General features: G+C 38.8%; 1 pseudogene; it reads left to right on the forward strand.

Moving 5' to 3' along the window:
• The first annotated feature begins 1,770 nt into the window (after positions 1–1,770).
• LOC122738319 lies at positions 1,771–2,421 on the forward strand (annotated as a pseudogene).
• The last annotated feature ends 12,570 nt before the right edge of the window (positions 2,422–14,991 follow it).

Genomic DNA, 14,991 nt, shown 5'->3' on the forward strand with positions numbered 1-14,991 from the left:
CATTGACAATGCTATGCTAAGGTTTAGTAAAAATCCAGCAATTCAAACAGTTAAAGAAGAGAATCCAGCTTTCCCGACCAGAGTCCAGAATCCAGTTTTCCAGATCAGAGTCCAGAGTCCAGAACCCAGTTTTCCAGACCAGAATCCAGCTTCCTCCTGATGACATCTTACCACTTCAAGACGACAAGAGAACTCAGAGACTTTATATGAAAAGTTTTGTTTTGTTGGTTTTTGTTATCTCCTTCTGTTATTATATACCATCTGTAACATGTACTCTCTGCAAGACCAATGTCAAAGTGTCACATTCATGAGGGACTGCCCCTCTGGACAAAACTTTTCTCTCTCCTTTTTTCTATATTGATATTAACATATTATTAGTTAGCATAGGATATTATTTTTGGCTGTTTCATTGAGCAAACTCATTCATTTTTCAAATGAAACAAAGGGGGGGATGTGGTTAAAAAAAATGGAAGTTTTAGCTGAATCATTTGAGAGTTGAGAGCATGCTACTGAAGCGGCTTTTGAAGGACCTCCCTTTTGGGGAGGAGACCATGATGAACTTCCAGCACACCAGCTTAAAACTGAGAGAGGAATGGAAGTTCTCTCCCTCTGGCTTTTCAGCTTAGCCATGGTAGCACATGTGTTTGGTGTTCAGTGCTGTTTCTCAGCATGGCAGGCAGTTTGGGATTTGGTGAGTTTTATAAAGGAATATAGACTAAGCTTAGATCTAAGATTATTCATTTGTATTTCTACTTTCCTATTTCCCTAATTGGTATCACCTTTTGTTGTCTAATTAATTTCCAAGCAATAAAAACCAATCTCTCACTGATTAAAGCTCAGAGGCTTCCCATATATATATATATATATATATATATGGGAAAAGTTAAAAGGGGAGTTTAATGTTCGTATATCCAATTTTAAATCTTCCTATATATGTATATATATATATATATATATATATATATATATATATATATGGGAAAAGTTAAAAGGGGAGTTTAATGTTCGTATATCCAATTTTAAATCTCCCACCCTTAACGCCATATCTTCTTTAAGGTAATTATTCCTAGAACCAAAATTGTTCTTTATATGAAATAATCTTAAGGTCTTTAGTCATCCTGGTCACAATCCTGTGCAAACTCTTTGGCTTATCAATGTCTTCCCTAAAAGATGGCACCTGGTACTGAAAAGAATAATTTAGATGTCATCTGATTGGAACAGAATATGACCTAGCCCTGGATATTCCCACAGAACTGGACACTCTGCCCTGCTTAATGCAGCCTAAGTTTTCATTACCTTTTATGACTGACATTCTATTTTGTAAATTTATTCATTTGAGCTGGAACATTGCTAACAAGAAGTCACCATTAAAATGCAATTGTGTTGTTGTTGTTGTTGTTGTTGTTCAGTCATTTTTCAATTGTGTCCAACTCTTTGTGACCCCATTTGAGGTTTTCTTGGCAAAAATACTAGAATGGTTTGTCATTTCCTCCTCTAGCTCATTTTATAGATGAGGAAACTGAGGTAAACAGGATTAAGTGACTTGCCCAGGGAATGACTAGATACAGCTAATATCTGAGGCAAGATTTGAACTCAGGAAGATGAGTCTTCCTGATTCCAGGTCCAGCATTCTACCCACTGTGCCACCTATATTACCAGAGAGGATTAATATGTTACATTAGAAAAAGGACAGGATTTAAAGTCAAAGAATCAGTGAGCCACTGGGAGCAACTTCTCCCTCTCCCTCCCCCGCCACTCCCCACTGATCTAAAGATGAGTAGCTCAGAGGAAGTATCATGGATCTCATGTTTTTGTGGGGTTCATGACAATGAATTCTTCTGTGAGGTGGATGGAGACTATATCTAAGACAAGTTCAACCACACAGGTCTCAATGAACAGGTGCCACACTATAGTCAGGCACTAGACATGATCCTTGACTTGGAACCTGATGCAGAATTGGAAGACAACCCAAACCGGAGTGAACTGATAGAGCAGGCAGCCAAGATGCTGTATGGACTGATTCATGCCTGCTACATCCTCACAAATTGTGGCATCACCCAGATGTTGGAAAAATACCAGCAGGGAGACTTTGGCTATTGTCCCCATGTATATTGTGAAAACTAGCCCATGTTGCCCATTGGACTGTTAGACATACCAGGTGAGGCCATGGTGAAGCTGTACTGCCCCAAGTGCATGGATGTTTACACCCCCAAGTCATCCAGGCACTACCACACAGATGGTGCTTACTTTGGCACTGGCTTTCCCCACATGCTCTTCATGGTGCATTCTGAATACAGGCCCAAACGGCCTGCCAACCAATTTGTGCCCAGGTTATATGGCTTCAAGATCCACCCTATGACCTATCAACTGCAGCTTCAGGCAGCCAGCAACTTCAAGAGCCCTGTCAAGACCATCTGCTGACTTGTCTCCTCCCTTCCCCCACAACACCTCAGGCTGTGACACCATCCCCTTCCCCTTTCCCCCCAGTACACACACACACACACACACACACACACACACACACACACACACACACACCTTTCCAGAAACCCTAATATTTTTTTTGTTTAAATGAAGAAGTCATTATTGTGGTGGTGTGGTGGGACTATGAAATAAGGTGGAGAAAAAGGCAAATAAAATAAGATAAAAAAAGTAAAGTCAAAGGATCAGAGTTTGAATCCTGCCTCTCTTTCGTACAGCTTGTGTGATATTGGTCAAAGCACCTAACTCCTCTAAGCCTCAGTTTCCTTATCTGCATAATGAAGGAGCCATCTATCAAGTAACTTTCAGCTGCAAATCCTAAGGGTACTGTATTATCAAGTCATTCCTAGATTCTCTAAGATAGGGATTGGGAAGGGTGAGGAAACTCCTACTAAAACTCATTAGAACCTTCTCTGAAACTTACAGTCTTAGGTAGTTGCTTGAAACACTGAGAGGTTAAATGACTTTCCAATGGCCACACAGTCAGTATATGTCAGGAGTAGGACAGGAAGCCAAGTCTTCCTGATTTTATGGCCAGCTTTCTTTCTGCTATGCTATGCTGCCTCTCAGATTCTCTGGAATTAGTTTCTGATTTCCCTAATAGTAAAGCCCCAAGGGAACATAAACAGAAGGTTCATTTTTGTTGAGGTGGGAGACAGAAAAGGTCTTACTCATGAGGCTAACAAAAGCTCTATAAAATGGATCTATGCAAGGCTAGACAGATCCAAGAAAGGCTCCACAATGAGGTCACTAGGCATCTGGCAGTGGGGAGTGGGGGGAGGAGAAAGTGAAGGGGGAGTAGGAAAACAAAAAAGGAAGACAAGTACAAACAGGGGGTGGGGGATGAAAGAACAACCAAAACAAATTTCATCTACTTCATATAGTTGCCTGGAGGCTCTAGATATTTTCAGCATCTTCTTTGATGACAAAACATAGTAGAATAAGCTAGGAAGACAAGGTAATGTTACCAGCACGCATGCTGTGCCACGTGAGGTCCTTAGGTTACTTCCCAACATTCTAAGAATAGATCAGACCCTCTACTCTAGCATATGATGGGTTAGAGAGTGTGCTTTCAGGAGAGAATTCAATGAAAAAATAGCCCCTCAATAAAAAACAGCTCCTTCAGAATCTGTTAAACCAGTTGTTTGGTGTCAGAGAGGCAAAGCATCCAAAGAAGCAACCACAGTTTTTTTTTTCTATTCTGACTTGTTATTTTTGGTACCAGATAGAAATAGCCATGAACATTGATCTTCCTACCCATCCTATCCTAGTCTGCATCACCTCATCTAAGATATGTCATCACAGTGAGCTCAAGTCAGTAAAAGAAGTCTAATTGTTGATGATATGTAAAATGTGAAAACTGTCAACATCAAAGGGATTTTGGTGTTTGGCAAAGTGTCATAGCAAATTCTCAGATGCAGTGGATAGACCTAATTTAGAGAGAGAGAGAGAGAGACAGACACAGACAGACAGAGACACAGAGACAGACAGACAGACAGAGAGACAGAGAGGATGATATAGTACTTGAGTTGCAATTTAGTGATCCAATAGGTCAAGCAATATAAAAGACCTAACAGAACCCGAGAGAGAATATACCCATTCCCTTGCCTAAAGACAGATATCATCTAATTCTGTTGTCCCATCAACCTGTTCTGCCCTCCCCTCCATTTTTTAGAATCACAGGCTTCCTTCAAGGCTTGCCTCAAGTGCCACCTACAGTACAAGGCTTTTCTTAATTCCCAACCCAAAATGGTTAATACTCTTCCACCACCACCACCAACACAGGGATGTTGCTTTGTATTTACTTTTTCTATACATATTTAATGTAATCACAAAAGGCCAGGACATCTTGATTGAATCAATCAATCAAAAATTAACGAGGTGTGAATGAGTCCTAAATCAGTTTGATAGAAACATAGGGGTCTTAAATCATTTGAGAAAAAAAAAAAGCAGTCCATTAATTGGTTGAGAGAATCAGACACACCTCTGTAACTATGTGTAATGCAGCAAGTCAGTTCTGAATTGAGCATTCCCTCAGTAGTAAGTCCAATGGTGAATGAATCCACCAGCTAAGTAATTCTGAAAGGAAATTACTGTTGGAGAAGGGAGGATATGTGAGAGGGAGGGAGGAGTTTCTCGCCTTTATTCCCCTACTCCATCCAAGCAACTATATGAATTTGGGAGATTCAGCAGAGGATCCCCTGAAAACCAGGACTCAGTAGCAGTGTCCATTGAAGATACTATCAGTGTCCCTGGAGCAGCAGTGGAAGCTGAGAGACAGACAAAGACTAAGGAAAGGCAGTGACTGTCAGAGACTAAAAAAGAGTTATACCTAAGGGCCACATCATGAGCAGTCTAGAAAGGGAGAAAAGGAATCAACCAGGAATTATGAGTTCATTTTAGCCACAAGTGCTCTCTGATTCTGAGCCTACTCTCCCCAGGGAGTCCCTGTGGTCAAGAGGAGAATGCACCCTTGATTTGATGGATCATTTCTCTAACAACTGGCCTTGCTTTATCTGGATAGCAAACACCCTTTCTAAAACCTCATGATAGGGCTGATAATCAATGGGGAGCAGACTGGTCGGGGAGACTTCTGAGAAAAAATACTAGAAAACTTGTGAATAATAATTTTCATTATATTTGGAAATCCTAGCTCTGTAACTTACTCTGAACATAAAACTGTGCCTGCTTTTTGCTCTGTAAGTCTTGCAACAGCCTGGCCCAGAGCAATAAAATTTAAACTAAAAGCTGTATCATTGAAGAGTTCTACCTACAACTATGAAGTAAGAAGAGATTCCTCAAGGATTCAATTGATAGAGAAGCCTGAATGGAGTAACTTTTGTTTATATACCACATTCTAGTTTACAAAATACTTGCCAACAACATACTTTTGAAGTATACAATACAAGTATTTCTTTTAAATATTACTTTTCATTTCTAATTTGTGGAACAAAACAAGCATTTCTATAACATAGTTTAATAAAAAAAATGATTGTACATGAAACTGAAAATTATGACCCCCCCATCTCATATATGGGCATAAGCAGGATGTCATACATTATAAACAAGGAGAAACTGTACAAAGCAGAAACGGCAAAATATGTCTTCAAATAAATGGATGATGGGGAGAAAAAGATGGGCTATAAGTAGCTGAGAGTGAGGTACAAACCAGTGTACATTCTATTGGTGTCTTCAAGATGTTAGGAAAACTCAAGGATAGCCCTTAGGGAATTGGGTTGACCCTCACCTCCATGGCAAACTCAAAAAATACTAGTAAGAAACATATCTCAAAGACACATGAAGAAATGGATTGGGATTTGCATCATTGTGAGGAATAGCTTTGTTATAAAAAAAGAGTTCCCAAATATATTTAGGTGCTCAAGGATTTGAAGATGAGAGAGCTGAGGCTCACAGAAATTATATTCCTTGTCCAAGGTCACACATGAATGGCTGATATTCCTTCACTCTTCCCCTATGGATGATAGAATTGGGTTTGTTACTTTCCTATGGTAAATACAATGAATGATATCTATAAGCTGACATTTACTGTGGATGGAAATGTGGAAATTATAAAGTTCCTATAAGCCTCCAGAGATGAGGCTCCCTCACATTTCTGTAATCAGCCTCAGAAAAGTAAGTGATGTTCCATGGATCAAATAGGAAATAACACAACCAGAATACATTAACAGAAGACTATCTATATTGGTTTATATCATAAAAAGCAATAAATTGAGATTGATTAGTAGCTGGAGAGAAGCTGAGAATTGCTATGAATCTAAAAAGCCATTTTTCATCTCAAATACAATTTGCCATCCACTAAGACTGAGAACTTCCATTATAAAAGAAGCCAGTCTCTGAAAAAGGAAAGAAGCATTAAATGATCCTTTGAGAAAGATCCCCCAAATTTTACATGCCCTTTCTCTAAGACTTTCAGCAGGGTAGACTTGCAACTTTCTTGCCCTTATAAAATGCAATACAAAAGACTTCATTTCAAAGCCTAGCTTCATTATCTCTGGGCCTCAGTTTCCTCAACTGTCAAATTAAGTCATGGGACTAGATATTCTCTGTAGTTTTTTTTTCTTTTCCAAACTAAAAACTTGTCATCCTCCTCAGGCATGGACACAGGTCAAAAGCCAGAAATTGCGAGCCGTCAAATGTGTCTGGATTCTGGAGTTAGGGTGTTTGAAGGTGAGAGGAGAAGGGCATTCATTACACTAGACAGGCAGATTTGGACCAAGTTATAGAGAGTCCCAAAGGTGGGTGAAGAATTTTTCAATTTAAATCAGACTGTGTCTGTAATCAGCAGGCTAGGTCTCCTCTGGATCATCCATGTTATTAAGCCCTGATAAAAGAAAAACTAGGAAAGGTAAAGGGAAGGAGGTGGAATTTCACTTCCTTTTTGCCAGAGGAGGGTTAGTAGAGAACAGCATGTAGACTGCAGCTGTCTGATGCTGGAGAGCTTGAAGATCATGTGTTATTCTTGATTGAGCTGAAGAAATCTATGTCCAACTGAGCATGACTATTAAATAACTAAATATATTAAGTATGAAACTTATGAGCAAATATATTTAGGAATTCTTACTTTTTAAAAAAATCAGCAGATATTTGTAAGTGATTACTTTGTAACATGCACTATGCAAGATATCCAGAGTTATGATGTCAAAAATAAAACACCACCTGTCCCCAAGGAGCTTACATTTTAGCAGGAAATGCAACATGTATCTATATAGGTTTACATATAAAATAGATGCAAGATAGCTTTAGGAGGAGGAGGAAAGCATGAGCAGCTGTAGTAAGAGGCATAAGGAAAGATCCAATTGAGCTGAGTCTTGAGGGAAGCCAGGGATGGCAAAAAGCAGAGGTAATGAGGGAATATGCTCCTTGTGTGGAAATGATGTGGGGGATGATGACCCCTCAAAAAAACACAAGGCTGAGAGTTGGAATGTCATGTCTTGAGGACTTATAAGAAGGCCACTCTTACTGCATCTTTGAATATGTAGAAAGGAGCAATGTGAAATAAATATGGAAAGGTAGACTGAGGCTAGGCTGTAAAAAGGGCTTTAAATGCTGAATAGAGGCATTTATATTTGACCCTAAAGCTTATGGAGGTTGGAGTTATTGAGTAGAGATGGTGTGTCTGACATAATATGTTCTTCTATTACCAGATAATAATAACGGCAGCTCATATTTATGTAACCCTTTACAGTTACCAAACAAGCGTTACAGATGTGACCTCATAGTGGATACTGTGCTAGATTTGGAGTCTGGAAGATCTAAATTCATATACTGTCTCAGACACTTACTAACTATGTGACCCTTTTCAAGTCACTTGATCTTTCTGCTTCATTTTCCTCATTTATAAAAGGGAGATAATAATAGTACCTGCCTCAAAAAGTTATTGTGAGGATCAAATGAGAAATGATATGTCTAAAATGCTTTATAAAACTTAAAACATTATTTAAATGTTTGTTATTATTATTGCTAGCATTTGATCTTCCCACTAACCCTTTGAAGTAGGTGCTACAATTACTCTCTTCCCCTTTTTACAGATGAAAAAACTGAGGCCAACAGTTGTGAAGTGATTTGCCCAAAAGCATATTAGTGCCAAAACCAAGTCTTCTGACTGCCATGCTAGTACTACTCATTATTCATCTTAACCTTAATGTATAATTTCAGAATGATTAGACTGGGACACTTAAACAATTTGTTGGTACATTTGAGTTCCCATGATTTGACTCATGCTATTTAAAAATCTCCTCCAACATATTTTTAGATTTTGCCTAGCTTCTCACCAGCTGGTGCACTAGATTCATATTTCATAAAATCTGTGATCCCTCTGCCTGAGTTCCTCACCTCCTCTGTGTTTTGTCTTTATTGGGCTTAGCTTAATCCAAAATCATCTCATACAGGAAGCATTTGTTAAACACCTACTATGCCCAAGGTACTCTACCTGATTTTGGAAATGCACAGATTTTTTTAAAAGCAGTCTACCATCTACAGGTATAACAGGTAAACAAAGACAATAATTTAAGGGGGGAGAAAGCATTAATAGCCAGGTGAATAAAAATGTAAAACTTCACACAGTATTTGATCATAGGACTCAGAGCTGGGAGGGACTTCAATGCTATTTAATCCAACAACTTCATTTTACAGATGAAGAACTAAAAACCAGGGTAGTTAAATCACTTTTCAAAGGCCACATGGGCAGTAAGCACCAGCCACAGGATTCAAACCCAATTCCTCTAACTCTAGAGTCAGTGTCTTTTCACTTCACTGTGCTAAGTGAGCTTCCAATGGAACCTGGGGATCTAAAAGGTATAGGTAAGGAGTAAGTACTTTCCAAACATAGGAGATAGCTTGTGCAACAGCATGGAGGTGAAAGATAGAATGCAAGTTTGGGAAACGTCAAATAGGCCAGAACAGAGCATCAATCACTCACTCGCTCACTCAATCAACATTTATTAAGTACCTACTATGTAACAGGCACTGTGCTGAAAGCTGGGGATATAAAAAGAAGTAAAAGACAGTTCCTGCCCTCAAGGAGCTTATAATCTAATGCATTAGCATGTATCATACGGGGAAACATGAAATAAGTTTGCAAATGTATCCAAGTTGGAGATCACTATATCTTGCAGGTGCAGAGTACCATTGTTGATCTATAAAATGTGGCTGGATTTTAAGGATGGCTGAGATGATCTGAATGAGTTAGTATTTATGAAATGGACTTTTAAAACAATTTCCTCATAAAAAACAATCCCAATGCCATTTCTGTTCATAAAAACTATGGCTTTGGGGCAGCTAGGTGGCACAGTGGATAAAGCATTGGCTCTGAATTCAGGAGGACCTGAGTTCAAAACCCGGCCTCAGCCACTTGACACTTACTAGCTGTGTGACCCCGGGCAAGTCACTTAACCCTCATTGCCCCCAAAAAACAAACAAACAAACAAAACACAAAACAAAACAAAACAGAATCTATGGCTTTGTCTCTTCAATGCAAGGTGAAGTGGAACTGGAGCAATAGAACTGGGGAACTCAACCTAGTCTAATAAACTCTTTTTTTTTTTCTTTTTTTTTTCTTGTTTTTTTTTTTTTTTTTTTGTGAGGCAATTGGGGTTAAGTGACTTACCCAGGATTACACAGTTACTAAGTGTCAAGTGTCTGAGGCTGGATTTGAACTCAGGTCCTCCTGAATCCAGTGCCAAGGCTCTATCCACTATGCCACCTAGCAGAACCTAATAAACACTTTCAGCAACCTTTAGACAAATGAATTTATCTTGACTAGGCAATCTTCTCAGATCTTGTTTGCCTTGTATATCTAGATACTGACTTTTTAAAAAAATGTTTGATTAATCTACTAGTTCTTCCATTAGTCATCACCTTTCCCACACTTTATCTAAGTTTGAGAAATGGAAATGTATTGCATAAATAGGCATCTAAGTGGCCCAGTGGATAGAGTGCTGAGCTTGGATTCAGGAAGATTCACCTTCCTGAATTCAAATCTAGCCTCAGACTTAGTAGTTGTGTATCCCTGGGCAAGATATTTCACCCTGTTTGCCTCAGTCTCCTCATCTATAAAATGAGCCAGAGAAAGAAATGGCAAACCACTCTTTTATCTTTGCCAAGAAAACCCCAAATGGTTTTTCAGATATGACTGAAAACAACTGAACAACAACATGGTAAACTCTCATTTCTTTGGGGTTTTTCTGAAACAGAATTTCTCTGTTTTGTCCAAACTGTATATGTAGTAGCAAATATATGAACACTATCCCTCTATTGATTGGCATGAGAGTTTAGACCAGCTTTTTTCTGTCCTGTTCTAGGTTAGTTCACTCCTTAGGTAGCCTGGTAGCCTTCCCCCGCTCCCCTCAGAGGTTTACCATACTCAGGCCTGACATTGTACCTTAAGTAATCTGCCAGCTTCAGCCGCCCCAGTAGCAGGGATTACAAGTGTGTGCTACCATACCCAGCTAAACTGTCAATTAATAAAGTAATTCACCCATTTCCTGATTTTAAAAAATCATATGTGTGGGGAAATGGAGCATGCTACTGAAGAGGCTTTTAAAAGACTGCCCTTTTGGGGAGGAGACTGCGATGAATGGTGGTGCGCCTGCTGCTGCCCTGAGAGCTGGCCTAGCATGCCTTACTACTGGGACTTCAACTTAAAACTGAGAGTGGAACGGAAGTTTGCTCTCTGTCTCGTTGACTCTGGCTTCTCGGTTTAGTGGTGGGGGCACGCGCATTTGGCTCTGGTTCTTGGCCTGGCAGGTAGTTTTGGGATTTGGTGAGTTTTATAAAAGAATATAGAATAAGCTTAGATCTAAGATTATTCATTTGTATTTCTACTTTCATATTTCTCTAATTTCTATCACCTTTTGTTATCTAATTAATCCCCAAACAATAAAAAACTAATCCCTCACTGATTAAAGCTCAGAGGCTTCTTTTCTTACTGGTCTGGGAGATATATAAGGGAAAAGTTAAAGAGAGAGTTTAATGCTCATATATCCGATTTTAAATCTCACAATATATACATATATATGTATATATATATATATAAAACTTCCCCCTTCACAGTGACTTCCACTTATACATCCCAAACCCTCTCCCTTCTGTCTCCCTACATGATGGTGCCTGTCCTTTATGGCCCATTAGCCTTTTTGCTGGTACAGCTCCAGATGTCTTGTAATTGGCCTTCTGAAGCCTTGGATGCCCAAGCTCAGTTTTAACTGTTGCTTCTCCTATATACAAAGCCAAATTGCACTGATCCAAGCTAGGCCTCTGAAGAAATAATGTCCTCCCAAAGGCCTCCTCAGGCCCAGTCAAGCAGTTAGAGAAGGGATGAGCATGGGGTTCCATGCCTGCAGCATCTGCCAACAGGCATGGGGACCTGGACAATAATCACTAATTCCTGATTGTTTAAGAAGTTGCTGGTGCTCATTTGCATAATTGTTCTTCCCTTTTCACGCATGGAACTTTTGCTTATAAAAGACAGAAATCAAAAGAAATAATTAATTCAATTCAGCACCAGACTGCAGAAAGTCTTTAAACATTCTAGCAGCTTTCAAATGTCACAATCACGGAAATAATTTGTAGCAAGCATCATTTTTTAAGCTGTTAAACTGTGTTTGATGGTAATATGGCTGCAAACCTATTATGAACCCAAACAAAACATATTTCACTCCTTCTTTCCTGTGTTTTATTAGTATGCATTATTCCCATGTTGTTATTTACCTTCCAGTGTTGAAATTGAACAAAAAAATGAAAGGTTTATGAACACAGTTATACTAAATTGTTAGACAAACAATGGGAATTAGTCCCACTGCAACACACCTCTCCAAGATAACCCAAACACAAAACTCTCCTTATTTTATCTAAGAAAGTCATTATAAGTCAAATTATAATCACAGAATAATTCTGCCAACAGTGATTATCTCAAGATAAATAATAGAAAAGGGGGGATTTGAGCACTGGCTGCCTAATTCAATACCCATTAAATGTATGGTTTGCTCTAATTCAGATCATTCTACACAATGAATAGGGATTCTGATTTTTACTGTTCTCTATGTCCTGATTAGTTTCCAAAGAGATCATCTACCCTAACCCATTCATTTTTTTTTTTTACTTTTTGTGGGGCAATGAGGGTTAAGTGACTTGCCCAAGGTCACGCAGCTAGTAAGTGTCAGTAACCTATTCATTTTACAAATAAAAAAAAAAAACCTGAGGCACAGGTAGGGAAAACTACATATCCTAGGTCATATAGCAGATTAAGAACAGAATAGAACTCTGTGTGTGTTTTCTGTTATACCAGTCTTGGTGTATAAACCACAGAGTTGTGACTTTGTGAAATAATACATATGAAAGTCACCATTACCTGATCCACTAATCTCCTGTGATCCTCCCTTCTCTAGCCTCCTGAAGCTACATCCAATGGATGTAACCACATGAGGTGGTAACAATAGGGTCTAAAAGTAGAGTAAAGTCTACTCTAGGATGGAAGGTGGAAGGAGCATCACCTGAATCACATTCCTAAACCAGGAAGTAGCAACAGTTCTACTGGGAAATCAGGGGTGGAGGTGGGAAGGTCAGGTTGGAGAATGGTTATTCCCATTTATGATGAGTAAACCTTGTGACTACTTGACCAATTGGGTCTTGTCCTTCTTGTGAATGGAAAAGGTTTATGTGAAAAGAGCTAGGCTGGCCCTCAGACAACAGATGAGTAATTTGTTGCCAGACCTCAGTTGTATTTCTTATATTGATTTAGAAATGTCCATTATTACCAGGAGAGAGACTCGTCAATCTGGGAGGGAGACTGTAACCTTCTTGATGCCTCAGTAACATCTTCTACTCATGAAGAAGCTCTCTCATTCCTTAGGAAACTAAGGATAATAAGTACCCTTTATTTTCAAGTATGTATACCTATCTTCTAACAAAACAATGCTATGCAAATGGTTTCTGGGGTTTTAGACTAGTGGATATTATCATAGGCAGATACTATTCAGACAGAATTGGTCCTTCCATCTTGGAAGCTCAGGCAGACTTAATCACAATTAAAGTTGTAGAAAATAATCAGGATACTGTCATTACTGGCTTTCAAGGCTGGTGTTGGGGGTCAAAGTGGATGAAGAAAAGGACATAGCCCAAGAGGAAAGGAAAGATGAAGAAAAAAAGGAAATTATGAGGAGATAAGGAGTAAGAGAGAGAAAGGGAATGGGGAGGGTGAGAACCTAGGGTCCTTATGTTCTTACTGCTCCCAGAAATTTTTCTTTTTCTGACTCCAGTTCTAAAATTAGCCCTGCCTCCGATGCTTAGCAGGTACCAAGTAGTAGCCATGAAACTCAATCTCGTCACCAGAAACAGTCTTCTAATATATGCTTTATTTCCCTGTTCAAAAACTTACAAAAGATTCCTATTTCCTACCACATCATGCCTGACAAGTGGCTTTCAAGCCTCAGCCTTACTGCCTCACCTAATTTCACATTAGTGCCCCAACCTGCCCAAACACAAATTTTCTGTTATAGAAAGGCTGGTCTACCCATGATGTCACAAGCACAGCTTATTCATTCTAGCTTCCCAACCTTTTATTCTAATACCCTCTCCAACCTTCTGTGCTTATCTGAATTCTACTCTTCTTTCAAGGTTCTGCTTCAGTCCTGATTCCTCCAGAGAAGCCAATTGTAATTACTCTGACTCTTAGTGATTTCTACCTCCTCTGAATTCCTAATGCACTTAGGGGATATTTCCAGGACTGATGGATGCACAGTTGAAAAGGAAATATTACCAGCATTCCCTTTACTGTCTCCTCCATTTTTTTCTTAGGAACCTAGTAGCCCAATAGAAATACAGAATCATGTAACAGCAAGTGTTAGAAGTTACCTAATGTATCCCCCAGATCTTTCAGATGTGAAAATTGAGACTTGTTGAGAAGTAACATGACCAAGGTCAGACAAGACATCCAAGTTATTGGAAGATTCTTCCATCAACTACTCAAGACACTTGTTATGGGCCACATACTCTGCTAAGATCTGGAGCTACAAAGAAAGGTGAAAATATGCAGAGGTTCTCCCTATTTCAAAGCGCTGATAGTCTAATGGGGCATTAGACACACTAAAATATAAATGACTGATAAATATTTAAAAGATGATTCCTAATGTTTGCATTTTTTAACAGGGGACAAAACCTTTCACTAAAGAAAAGGAATAGATCGGAGTTTTTAGGCATCAGGGCTTTCCTTGTGTCCTTAAAATCACTGTGATTGCAGCCAATTGGTTAACACAGAGGAGTGACAGAAGCCAAAAACAAGGAAAAAAGAGGGGTTAATGAGCTGTCCTAACTCTAAGATTTTTCTATTTAGATTTAGAAGCTCAAAATGGTGGCATATCTTTACAATTATCTAGCATTGTGATCTAGTCAAGTGGGCCTTAGGAAGTATTGCTAAAATTAAGGCTAGTGGAAGTGGCAGAATTCCAGCTGAACTATTTAAATTCTTAAAAGATGATTTGTTAAAATGCTTCTTTCAATATACCAGCAAATTAAAAAAACTCAACAGTGGCCACTATATTAGAAAAGATCAGCCTGTGTCCCTATTTTAAAGAAAGGCAATGACAAAAAAATGTTCAAATTCGCAAACAATTCTGCTCAATTCATAAGCCAGCAAGGTTATGCTTGAAATTCTGTAAGGTAGGCTTCAGCAATATCTGAACTGAGAATTACCAGAAGAGCAAGCCAGTTTTCAAAGAGCTAAAGGAACTAGAGACCAAATTGCCAAAATTCACTGGATTGTGGAAAAAGTAAGTATGTTCAAGAAAAAAAAAAACATTTGATTCTGCTTCCTTGACTACACCAATACTTTTGACTGTGGATGACAACAAAATATGCCAAATCTTCAAAGAGATGGGAATAATAAATCATCTTGTTCATCTCCTGAAGGACCTGTATGTAGGTCCAGAAGCAACTGTTAGAACCAAACATGGAAAAACTGATCAATTTAAGATTGCAAAAGAAGTATGACAAAAC

Source organism: Dromiciops gliroides, chromosome 2 (genome assembly GCF_019393635.1).
Source record: "Dromiciops gliroides isolate mDroGli1 chromosome 2, mDroGli1.pri, whole genome shotgun sequence".
Lineage (NCBI taxonomy): Eukaryota > Metazoa > Chordata > Mammalia > Microbiotheria > Microbiotheriidae > Dromiciops > Dromiciops gliroides.